This window comes from Ascaphus truei, chromosome 3 (genome assembly GCF_040206685.1).
Source record: "Ascaphus truei isolate aAscTru1 chromosome 3, aAscTru1.hap1, whole genome shotgun sequence".
NCBI lineage: Eukaryota > Metazoa > Chordata > Amphibia > Anura > Ascaphidae > Ascaphus > Ascaphus truei.
The window spans coordinates 91,609,183-91,623,103 of NC_134485.1; positions in this window are offsets into that span (position 1 = coordinate 91,609,183).

The following is a 13,921-nucleotide window of genomic DNA, read 5'->3' on the forward strand; positions in this document are numbered from 1 at the left end:
AAAGCGCCTCACATAGAGTGCAAGGAAAGCAGGCACACAAACTGTGAGAATAAATAAATGAACGACTAACTGCTAGGGTCTGCAAAGTTAGAACCAGGAGACTGCAGACACTACATTAAAACAGCTCCAAGTAGGAGACTGACAACATTGCGCGTCCAACGCGCGTTTCCCTCCAGCAAAGGAGCTTCTTCAGGGACAAGTTTTACATTACACATTACTTTGGTTATATATGTTTTAAGGAATTTATTAAAAGTTAATTTTTACAATAGTTTGGTGTGCATATAAGTGAATTCATTTAGGGTGCACATTCATTTTGTGTTTCCCTTCCCCCTTTTTCTAAGCCTTATTATGTCAAGAAGAAATTCGGGAATGTACACTCAAGGCAAAACAAATGGCATCCAACCCATCGAACCCGCAGGCTACTTCCTCGATTATGCTTCAACGTCTCTGCCGCTGCTCTCCCGGAAAACTACAGCCCATCTTCTCCACTACTCATCCACGACGCTGCCGCTGCTCTCCCGGAAACCCACAGCCCATCTTCTCCACTTCTCTTCGACGACGCTGCCGCTGGTCTCCCGGAAATCCAAAGGTCACTTTCTCCATTACGCTTAAACGACTCTGCTGCTTCTCGCCCGGAAATCCACAGGTCACTTTCTCCATCCCTCTTCGATGACGCTGCCGCTTCTCTCCCAGAAAACCACAGATCACCTCTTCCATCCTTCTTCGATGACGCTGCTGCTTCTCTCCAGGGAACCCCCATCTCATCCTCCATAGCACCCATCCACCAGATGTCCACAGCACCCCATGCACAAGAACCAGCTAGTTAGACTGCATGCTGAATGGATTAAGTGTCGATATCCCCTGGGAAATCTACTATGCTGGTAAAGATAGATCTTCTTTTAGAGACCATGCAAAATATGGATCAACAGATGGAGAAGATGGATCAACGGATGGAGAAGATATAGAGACTGACATAGCGGGGATACATAATTTGCTTGGTGTTCATGCCCCTGTATCCCCAACGCCAGAGAAGGAGGGTGGCATGGATGTGATGAATGGGACCTTTCGACCACATTCCAACACCAAGCGCAACCCCTCCACCAGAAGAATTTGTGTACATGTATGACGTTGACGAGGAGGATAACATGACAACCCCGACAAGACCACGCCAGGAGACAACACGGTGATCATGACAGGAGGAAAGCTTCCTCCCAGACAACCTACCCTCGCCTGCCGCCACAAGCACACCCACTCCCAGAAGCACACCCGCTCCCAGAATCCAACCTACATACGCTTGCATCGATACGTTGCCCGACATCATCCTGCGCAAGCTGCCACCAGCACTCAAGAAGAAGTATAGGGTGATGAGTGCTGGTTTACCCCAGAAGTATGGCATGTTAATTTTTAAGCACCACGTGTCCTTCTTGGTGTACTGCGGGTGGGCCCTAAATGTAAACTACGAAGGAAATTGCGAAAAAAGGGCGCTTCCTGAAAATTTAAGAAGGACTATTGTGGAGGAATTGCGGCGCTATTTTTCAATTTCAGATCCTTTAATGATAATCGTTTGAGACTCCATTAATGGCATTTTGCATCATACAAGGCATCGGCCCTGGAAGGACAATCTGGTGGGGATCGAATTTGCGTGACTGTTCAACTGTTGTTTATTTTTTGACATGTTGCTTGTTTTAACTTGTATTAATAAAGAAATGATTTTACTTACACAAGACCTGCACAACTCCAGTCCTCGAGGGCCGCAAACAGGCCCAGTTTTCAGGATGAAACCGGGCCTGTTTGCGGCCCTCAAGGACTGGAGTTATGCAGGCCTGACTTACTGTACTGTACACCATCCTACTGTAAATATTTTGACTTTCTGTACTTTAATAAAGGAGATGTTGCGTGTTTTACATTTTATTAATAAATATTTTTTTTTACTAACACCATACTATTGTGCTGTAAATGTTTTGACTTTCTGTACTTTAATAAAGGAAATATTGCGTGTTTTAACTTGTATTAATAAAAAATGTTTTTACTTGCACAACTCCAGTCCTCGAGGGCCGCAAACAGGCTCGGTTTTCAAGGTTATCCTGAAAACCGGGCCTGTTTGCGGCCCTCGAGGACTGGAGTTGTGCAGGCCTGACTGACTGTCCTGTACACCATCCTACTGTAAATGTTTTGACTTTCTGTACATAAATGTTTTCACTAGCAGTGAACCATACACCTGTTAATGTTTTGAATTGCTGTACACTTTAAATGTTTTTAAATTGTATTTGTAAATAAATGTTTTTGTACTTACTCCACCAATAAAAGAAAATGTTGATTTGTTTTAAAATTGTTCCATTGTCTCCTTTTATACTGTAACAAAATACAGTGTTTCTAGAACATAAAGTACTGTCCAGGCATACTGTACTGTATACTGTAGGCATGCTCAGTACTGTACATCACAAGAGTATTAAAACAATACATGCTGTACGGGTAGTAGAATAAGCATACACGTATATTTTTGACTAACACCATACTGTTGTTGCTGTACACTTTTTGTACTTACTCCACCAATAAAAGAAAATGTTGATTTGTTTTAAATTGATCCATTGTCTCCTTTTATACTGTAATAAAATACAGTGTTTCTGGAACATACAGTACAGTACTGTCCAGGCATACTGTACTGTATACTGTAGGCATGCTCAGTACTGTACATCACAAGAGTATTAAAACAATACATGCTGTACGGGTATGGAATACACATATGTACTGGAATACATGAAGAATAAATGCATACTTTTTAGTTTTCGGTTTTATTACACAGTATATATAAAAAAAGTATTGTATACGGTCTGAAAACAAGAGCAAACTGTTTCAGGTGTTCTATGAAGCTCTCAGTTACAGTATTCTATCCTAATCAATAACAACGGCCACTAAACTGTAGACTCCGGTACGTGTTTTTTTAAATCCGATTCAGCAATGTGCAGGCATTGTTACACAAAGCGATATCCATCAAAATCCCTCCATTTGTCGTTTTCCGCTAGAGAAGACAAAGTTTTCTTTTCTGAGGAAAAACAAAAGTAAAAGTTTTACTGTAATGGTTAGTCAGTCCCCTAAAGAAGTTCCCACAGTCAGTCCCACCAATAATTTTCTCGGGGGGCATATCCTGTTCACATGCGCATGCGCCTACTGTAGATGTGATGACACGCATACAGTATGCGTTTCAAGAAGGTTCCAATGCGCATGCGCCTAGCTTTCCATCAATTGTGCAGTATCTACTGTAGAAGCTGCTCAGCCAATGATATTGCTTACAGGAGAATCGCTTAACTGTGCATTGATATTGATATTTCAAAAACAGAATAAAATACGGCAACATTACTCACCATAGACTTTGCCAATCAGCTGGCACCGAGCCACTGCCAGTCCCGTATTCTTGATTATTCACGTAGTTGATAGGTGCCAGCGGATGAGGCTGGAAATCGCTTTGGTACATGCAAGCTTGCTGGAATCTGTACGCGAAATCCGGCTCAGGCTGCAGGTATCCGGGCAGGGACAGACAGCAAGGGTTGCTGGTCACCAAGTTTTCACTGACGGTTGGACCGTTATTGGAAGCTGGCGCTGTCGCTGGCGCATTACTTGCCAGCGACTGACGTTTCTTAGTTGGTTTTAACATAACCTTTCGCCTTTTGAAGTCTCCATGATCAAAGATACGGGAAAAATCTGGTGATACACACCAATACCCTCCAATAACACTGGGATCAATACGAAAAAAACACGGATCGATACATAACTTTTTCCTTATTGCACGCCTCCACACATGAGCATCTGGTGAAAATTTGTAAAAGTCATAGTTTTCGATAAAATACTGATAAATTTGACCAACTGTTGCCATCTTATCATCTGTTGCATTAATCGCGGCCCGTATTAAATAAGCGTACGTTCTGTCGGGTTTTTGGAACACGGACTGCAGTTGTGCACTCATGTCGGGACTCTCAGGACAATAAAACACCAGACACTGTGCATGTATTTTTTAATATGAAAAGCCTAAATTGATACATTATTGTAACTTCTTCAGTACCAAGGCCAATTTACAATGGACCCCTGTGGTATTTTTTTAAACACCTGCAAGTCGACACATTACTGAAGCGCATTACAAATCATGAATATCTGGCACCTGGCAGATACACGAAGAATTGCAACCAATTAAATCTGAACCATTATCAATAAACACATCAATAAACACATCAACCATGGGTGACGCCGGCATGAATGCAACATGAATGCAACATGAATGCGGTATGAATGCGGCATGAACGTGGTGAAGTGCGTGGCATTCGGAAAAATTTTGTTTGAGATTGTTTGAGATGTTGGAGAATAAAAGGGGCCGCGGCTGTACAATGAGTAGTTAGGTAGTTACTACCATTTATCCTTTAGTTACACATGCGTAAAATGTAGTGGTTACTAAGGGTTAGAATTGGTTACAATATAGGGATTTTATATGTTTGTATTTTGTTTTTAGTCCAGGATCTCCAAATAGGTTTCTATAAGGTGAATGCCATGCAGATTTCAAAACTCGGGTAGTTCCGTACCCTGAACTAGCCAAAAATATTCTGATAATTTAACTGAAAAAAACTTTTCAGAGTTAAATGAATATACAGTAGGTTTACTTTTATTCCTTTCAGTTGTAATTTTCATTCCATTGAATTTATTTTTCAGGGCTGCTTCAGATATGTACAGTATTTCACCCTTTAATTAAACAAATTCTACAACTTTTAATTTATTCACTGTATATTCAACTACTATATACAGCAGTTTTTAAATAATCAGGCAGAAGCATGTGAACATTATCCATTGTTTTTCTTCTACTAAAGCCCACATGAATTATATTGTTTTCCTGTTATTACTGCATGCATTTCCTGTGTATGTATTCAAACTTGGATTGTTTACTACTGTATGTTATTGTTAGGAGACAAATTTGTCATGACTCAGATCCCGGGAGTTGAAGTAAAAAGATAATTTTATTGATAGAAGAATTCTGGGTGACAGCAGTCTCACACAGGAGATGTGCCACATCACACAAGCAAAGTAGCATTTATTTATAAGCATATGCAAAGCCCAAAGTGTCAGGTGACCTTTAAATGCTATTATCACTATATACAATCTTTTTCACCCCCCTCCCTTGTGTCATGCCGCTGCTCACGTGGTACACGTGCGCAGGCGCACCCGACTTCCCAAGCTTCACCCACTATAAAATGTTAACTATAAATGTAAAATGATCAACATGTTTACTGACATCTCTACACTCACTTCCCTATTTTGAGGAGGCAGCCTGTTTTTAGAGAACAACATATTTCCTGTAACTTCTACTTCCCTATTACAATGTCAGCTTTTCTTACAATTTAAAAAATGCAGTAATACTGTTATTTCAATAGACTTTGATTTCTGTGAAACACTTCCTCATACATACTGTATTTAACTACTGTATCCCCGCAAGTTCCAACACATATCTTGACTAAATCACTTTCTAACCCAGACCCTCGTAGTGATGCCTTTATTCCAGCATCCAACTGTCCTCCACCATCTTTTGTGATCTAACAATCCCTCATTATCCCACCCAACAGTTTTCCTTGCTTGTCATTTTTCCACAAGCTGTATTACATTTTATTAATAATTGGATTTCTGCTACTCTTGAAGGATTGGTTACATCACAAATCTTCTGCATTTACACTTAAATTGTAATCTCCCCTGGGAAGGGCCTCTCTTTATTTTATGTTGTCATTTATTTGCTGTCCTAATCTGCATAGTTTATACTTTATTTTCCCTGTATCATAAAGATATAGCCTGCCTGTATATTCAGTTTTCCTTAACTAAAGTCAAGACATCAATCATTTTGTTTTGGAGATGTAATCAATATATGTATTGCGGTAAGCAGATCGGTAAGCAACTTCTGCCCGTTCTAGGAATTCCTGGCAAGTCTGGGATAGGTGGGGAAAGTTGTTCCCATGAGAGGATTGGGTGTGCATGTTAGGAATAGGACCCTTAACCCTATAAAGCTGCTTGCAGCGTAATCCCAGTCAGATTCATCTAAGTTTTACCAAGAAGCGTCCAAGTGCTAGCATCAGCGGTTCCGGAGTGTCAGGGGTTAACAACATCGTAACCTAGGATCGTGCCCCTCTTCCAGAATTTTTTTAAGCTAAGGATTCCCGAATGAATCCTGTAAGGACATTACGAAATCTTTCCTTTCGTTGGAGATATAGAGCTGGCATGTTGCGCCCCTAGCCAAGGACTGTCGCACGGCTCACATCACGCACCCACTTGCATGTGTGCAGGGGTGTCCAGAGACTTTGTTTTGTTCCGTGGACATTTTATTCTGTTTCCCCATCCCAGTAAGTGTTTATTGACTGTAATTGTGAAGTATTGTGTGTTTGTCTTAAAAGGAAATAAATTACATTTTATTTTACCCAACTTGTGTGCTCAGTCCAGAATCCCGGTATTAATTTGTTGGTAAGACCTGGTCTACCGTGACGTACACTCTGTAATGACAAGATAGAATTGTACACGTACTGTTAACTCAAACATGTGCATACTGAACAACAACACTATTGCATTATACAATATTGCAGCAAAACACTTTACTTGACATGTATGTATATCCAGCCCAATTCACGTCTCATTCTCCTGATGCTGGAGTCGGACATTGTCAGGTTATGATCCTGCTACAGAGATTTGAATGATTACAAGTGTGCATACTTATTTGTCAAACAACTGAAGTTAAATATGACAATGGATTGTAGACGGACGTTCACAGAGGTACACAATTGGAGACTTTATAAGGTGAAATTATAATAGGCTTTATTGTGCCTTTTCCTTTTCATCAGGAAATCGTCCAAACACAGGGGGGGAACAAAGCTTCTATTCACTTGGGAGTATCTCTAGTGAAAATACCATGCAATTAATTCACAACTCCATAAGTCAAGCATGTCTCGCAGCCCCAAAATATATAGCATGAAATAAGCAGATATAAGCAGTCTCTTAATTATGAAAGTCTTATCTGTTTCTTGCTGTAGAGTAAGCTTCTCTGCTCTCCTGGAACCGTACCCGTGCGTGCACAGAAAATATCAGCATCCAGGTTTAGAAGTCTTATTTGGTGTCTTGCAATCAGCTATGCTGGGCAGAGCTCAAGACCGGTCAGCTCCAGAGATGTGTGTTCTCTTGGTCAGACTCTCCTGGGAGTCTCAAGAACACTCCTCTATCTCTCCAAAGGTCAGCTCTCAGTCAGAGCTAAGGAGTCACTTCCTGTCTCAACAGACAGGCTTTTGTAAGCAATCAGGCAGGTGGTGTTTATTAATTGACTACCAGCAGTTAACCACCACACTGCGAGATTAAAGGCACATTACCTGTTACATGGATAAACATTTTTTATTTCTACATAATTGTCCCAAAAATTGTTACAAGAAATGAGGGAGAAGGGAAAGAGGGAGGGGGATGAGGGATTAAGAGGGGATGCGTGAGAAAGGAGGGGGAGGGGATAATGGAGAATGGAGGGAACAGAAACAATAATATTCTCATTAAATAATACACAGTTAGACTGTCTATACAGTACAGTACTTACTCTGTTCTGACTGAGCGAATTCTCTTTATAACTTTAGTCTTTGTATGGGCATGATAGCAGACACAGCTATGAGTGACGCCGAGGCTCAAGCTATTTAACCATGTTTGGATATGGCTTATTTGTTGTCCTTTCAGGTACATTTGCCGTATTTGCATGCTCATCTCCTTTGAAATAACTGTTCTGGGCATTGCTGCTTTTGAAAATAAATTAAACTAAGCACATTGAACGTACAGTATGCACAGCATTTGTCATAAACATTAAGGTTTACACCCTCTTTTAACACATGTACCAACGAGTCGGGGATGCAGTGTATAAAAGGTCAACCAAATGTCTCTGAAACAACTGCTTTCTGTCCAGATACTGTATTGTGCTTAATCTTCTGACATGGATCAGTCCCAATTCTACACACGCAACAAGCGGCTAACTGATGATGTCCTTGAGAATAGAAAGAGAAATGCAGAAGCTGTCTGCGTGCCAAAGGCAAAGATGGCCAGAAAGCCTATGGTGCCTAAAGAAAATGCACTAAAAGTTCCCAAGGTAAAATATCTTGGACTGGGGTTTTGCAGGAACAAAATTGGAACTGTCATAAATAAGGACATTGAATGGGTTCAATTTAACATTGCCGAACCAGATGACACTCGGTCTACCCAAGCTGAAGATGAACAAGAAGTCCCCAGCACCACCTATTAACAGCCAGATGGCCACCTGACAACAGAAGCCAAACCAGACGTCCCTGCCACACTGATGCACAAATAGATGGCCCTCTGACAACTGAAGCAAAACAACACTTCCCCTGTCCCACCGACGTCCCCCTCTTAGAGAGAGAACACGTTTCCACCCTCACACCTTTTGTGAGCCCGAGTTCCGTAGGTCGCATACTGGAATCTTTAAGTGACTATGGAAGAATTGCAACACAACACAGCAATACAGGGAAAGAATGGAGGGAAAGTTGGATCAACTTTTGGAGAGAATGGAGGTGATGGAAAGGGTCAAGGGCAACATTAACAATGACATTACTGGGCTATATTATTTTGTTTCTGTCCCTCCCACTGTATGTCTGACGCAGGAGAAGGAGGGTGACCTGGAAGAACACCATCCACCACCTGCACCTTCTTCTTCACCAGAATTGGCCTGCACACCGCCAAGATAATGTACACCACCGGAGAAAAGCATCCTACCAGACATTCTACCCTCACCCACTGACAGAAGCACACCTCTTCAACCAACACCTGCTGCACCCAGAGATGTACTGGCACAAATGCGAAGCCCCACAGACCTCGCCCAGTAAATTAAGTAAATCTGCTGCACGACACGCAGCACCCAGGAGAGTACAGCTTCAAATGCAACTCGATACATGCATGATCCCAAACATAACGCTAACAGACCTCCCACAGAGCATACGGGAAAAATACTTTGAGAAGTGCTGGAAAAGTTACCAAACTAGCCCTTCTCATTATGAAACACTGTCAGTTATGACCTGTATCTTCAGTGGTTAATTATGATGGCAATAGGGGCAAGAAAGCACTGCCTTCAAATCTGCACAGAAATATTATGGACGAAATAAAAAGGCATTTCGTTATGACCCCGGTTCTTTTCTGAGCTGTGAAATACAACTTAAATGCCTCTATAAGGCATAAAAGGTGTCTTCCCTGGAACACCCACAGCTATGGGGACGAACACTTGTTTAATTATTTTCACAATAATCAACTAAAAATGTACTGGGATTGTTTTTCATTTAATACAAAATAAGTTTTGTTTTATAAAATGTTCACTAGTTTCATTGTTTTAAGACATTTTTACTCTTTAGTAGTAAATTTAATACACTTACAGTAGTACTGTACATAAATTACTAAGGTTTTCTAGTCCTTGTCAGCATGTAACATGCAGTACACATTCAGGCTAGCCCTTGTCAGCATGTAACATGGAGTACAGTGTCACTCAACCTAGCTCTTGTCAGCATGTACAGTAACATGCAGTACACATTCAGCCTGGCCCTTGCCTAGCCCTTGCTAGCATGTTTTTCTTACAGCTAGACGGCAGGGGATACAATAACTCGCTATCACCGACTTGAGATTCTGGCTGGTATTGCATATAACGCCACATATCGAATTTCTGCCCGCTTTCAGGTCTCACTCCACCCAGGTTAAATCGCAGATAACACGTACATTTCTTGGGAAATCTCACGCAAGGGACAGGCACGGGTCAGGAAAACCCCCTATACAAATAAGCTACATCTGTAACTCTGTAAATCGCTGCGTACATTCTTAGTTCTACTGTATGTAAATAAAATGATACATACAGTACATGTACATTTACCTCTCTAAGCAAAACACTATTGTTGGCTATTTCTGAAAGAACTTAAAACTTTGCCGGGGATAGTTTTAGATTGCTTTCACTGGGATTAATATTGTCAATATTTTCTAGAGGTTATTGGATCTGCTTCAGAAAGGAGAGTGAAACTGTGAAGCAGAAAACAAAATGCTAATGTTATTGCAAAAATGCAATGAATATTTATATACATTTTTTTCTATTCTGTTTAATATGAGGCCAGTTCAATGGCAGCTGTTCAATAGTGCTCCATAAAATATAAATGCACATTAAAGTAAAAGGAAGGAAGAAGCACACTTTTTCAGGCACATCAAAGCCAAACTGTATTAATCCGTTGAGACAGAAATACAAGTAAAGTAACTGCTCCTTCTCCCATTGTGTAAACATTTCAGGGAGATTTCTTTATTGGAACAGAGGCAAGTTTCAAATAACAGAAGTGACAAATATTATATATGTGTATGTAAGAGATGTGTGCAGAAGTACATATAATGGAGACCGATTTGGGTGACATTATATATTGGTTTTATTGAGCCTGTTCCTTTATCCAGGTGTAGCCCTCTTTCCCTCTAGTGTGAAGGGTCTACTAGTCCTGGCGGTACCTGTCAGCTCACAGGGATCTGAGCCTCCGCCGGGAGCCTGAGGTAACAAATATACTGAGTGGCAGCGCCTCCACCTGCACGGGATCCCAATTCGATGGGATAACCCTGAGCAGGAACTATTAATAACAGTCCACAGATTATAAGAATAACAATAACAACCTTTACTGTGAGCAATAACCATAAACCACATACATGCAATAGTAATACTAATGGTTACAGCTATACCTCGTCGCGCAGGGCGTTGTCCCACCACCGTGTACCCCCACACCGTGTCCACAGTACCAGAGGTTTACTTTGGTCACTTCACCCATTAAGTGTCCCCAAAAGATGCCCACCCCTCTAGGCGTGATCAGCGCCTTACTGTACAGATGTTGGTGCATGTTTGGTGAAGGTACCTGCCGGGTGTGTCCACCGAATCCTCCGATTCAATGATATCCTCCGCTGGATGGGATGCCTCAGCATGAGTGACCGCAGCAATAATGGTCTCTCCCTCTCTTGCAGTCTGGTCCCAGACTGCAGGTACGATAGTTCAATGAAGCAGCTGTGGCCCTAAGCTAGCTAACCACTAAAAGGACAGGATCCCTAACTGAAGGGGCCTTCCCTAAAGCAGCCACAATCATAGAGTGAGTTGGGCCTAGGGGATCTCTGGCCTAATGCAGAAGGTCACAGACCCCTGCACCTATACAACCTCCCCTAGCTGTGTCCCAGCTCCAACTTGTAGCAAGCCCTCAGAGCGCCAAGTGTATCAACTGCCTCAGCAGGGAAATCCTATCTCTTTATTGGCCAGACCTAACCACCTGACTGCCAGCCCTGTGGCTTTCTGGGTTTTGTAGTCGCCGTGGAACCCTATTATGATTGGCGCCGCGTGCGTTACCTCTCATGGCCGCCGCAAACTTCCCTGCGCATGTGCGACTCTCATAAATGGCCGCCGTGACTCTCGGCCGCTACTGCGCATGCGTGCGCATCCCAAGATAGCGGCGCCCTGAGCGCTCTCTTCTCCGGAGCTCCGGCAATGCTCTCGCCCAGCGCGACGGCCCCCGCAGCAATCCCCCTTCTCCCGAGCTGCAGCGGAGGTAAAAGTCAAACCGGGTAACCCAGGCCACACAGGTAAAACTAAAAAAACAACAAAATAACAAACCCCTATCCCTTTGTAAAGGCTAACTTACTTCCTCAGACCCTATCTGCATGACTGAAGGGATATTCCCATTACCAGCCTACCACCCCAAAGTCTCAGGAAATACCTTAAGCAGGTTGCCCTTTATGTCAGTCTCTCGCAGGTTCCTGGGTCCTCTGTGTCCAGGAAATATTGCTCTGCGTCTCTGGGTGTCTTGGTGTCTGGATGTCTGGATCTTAGCACGCCTTTCTGCTCAAGACAGTTTCTGTGTGCAGGCTTCTCTGCTTTCCGGTGTCAGCCCAATTGTGAACTAAGGAATCCCTCTCCTGTGTCTCACATGAGGCTTTGTAGAGAGCTTTCATTAGTCCCAGTGGAGACTAGTTAATTGAGTAGCTGCAATCAACTATCTCTCTGCTGGATTGTCAGAGCTCTGAGGTTGCTTTATTTAAGCAGGGATAAGTCCATGTTCCAGTGTATAATAACATTTTTAAGTTGGCACAACAAAGCTTATTGTTGGCTTGTCTAGGGACTTTGTTACAGCTTCTGGACTGGCAGTTAAATGCACAAACTAATTAAACATGAATCTGCTGTACACTTCTTAGAAAGAAAGGTATCATGGAAAAACAGAGCACGTACATAAACAAGAAAGTAAGCTGTACATACAGTATTAAGGTCCTTTAGTCATATACTGTACAATGTATTTATGTAGGTCCAGAGATATGGTATTCAAAATTGAACTCGGTACTTTAGGTGAGGTCTCACCATTGATCTATAAAGGGATATTACTACCCCTCTGTTTTGCTGCTAATACCTGTCAATATACTGTACAGGTGTATCAGACATTATTTCACAGGTGCATACACAACTCGCCTGTGGGAGAAGCTGCCATTGGGGCCTTGTAGTTGTGAAAAGTGCATATCAATGCGAAAGATCAATTTTCCTCTGATATGCAGGCCACTGTATTCTGAAAGCCCTTCCTGCATGTCCAAACCATGCGAGTAAAGCAATTTTAGATGCAAAGGTGGCCTCATTATAAGTTACATGGCATAATAAGCTGCTTATTGATAACCCCCAAGCAACAAACACTCACTTCCTCATTGCCAACATGGATTTTTACCCTGTAGTGGTGTATGCTAAGAGCCATGATACAGAGGTGCAGAGGCAGAGACAGAAGACAATGGGAGAGTGATAGAACACAGAAGGAGAGGGACAGAACACAGAAGGAGAGGAAAAGACAGGGAGAGGAGATAATGGCTTACATAGGCACAGAACCACTTTGCATGGACTCAGAGCAGGAAGTGCTGAGCAGGTTGAGCTCACAAACATTATTAACTATTAACGAGGAGTTAGGTGGAAACTTATAGCCGCAGACAGGCAGGGGTCATGCAGTCTCTGACCTTGTAAACATTTTGAGCTTATAACATTTTGTAGCCTCTCTGTTTTTTCAGTCAAATGTGGGCAGTGTTGCTGCTAAAATTTTCGCACTCTTTTAGCCAATATCTATGAGCCGTGGATTTGCACAATCCTTTCAGCCTCAAAAAGGCTGATTTAAAAATAAAAAAAATCTGAAAAGCTGCCCCACGGATTTGGATTTTTACAAACACCTTTTACGGATTCTAAATTCCTGAAATGAGAGAAAGAGAGAGAGAGAGGAATGGAAAAAATGGCAGATTCAGATGTATATTTTTAGTGCCCTCTCCACTTTCATATTTCAGTGTGTGGATCAGATTTTGGTAAAACCAGTGCAGAAAATCCACAAGTCAGGTTTTGACAGTTTCATCCATTTCTATTTGTAACGCTCAATTTAAATGACAGCAAAAAAAAGATATTGCTATATAATTTGATATTGTTGACAAATTATTATATCATGTTAGTGGTGATCAAAGCAATTTAATGTAATGACATCTTTTGGGACCATGGGGTGGAAATTAATAATGACTTAAATTACCTCTTTAGGTTTGAATGCCATTCTGATTTGTTTTATAGAAGTTAGAAATGAATATTTATTATTTAATTTTATGAACAAATTTTTGAAGTGAGCAGGATATCCAATAGAGAAAGGAAAAACGGAGCACAGCAAAAAATCAGCAAAAGAGGGCTACAATAGTGGAACTGAATTTAAAACAAACAATTTAATGAAAAAGACAGCATGGCATACAAAGGGCAACTGCACTATAACACGTGTCATGCCTAGTTTGGCTCTTCGTCTGAGAGTGTTTTTGAAGTGACACCTACTAAATTCTTATAGGACAAAACTCCTTCATGGAGACCAAAATGTGTAACGGATGT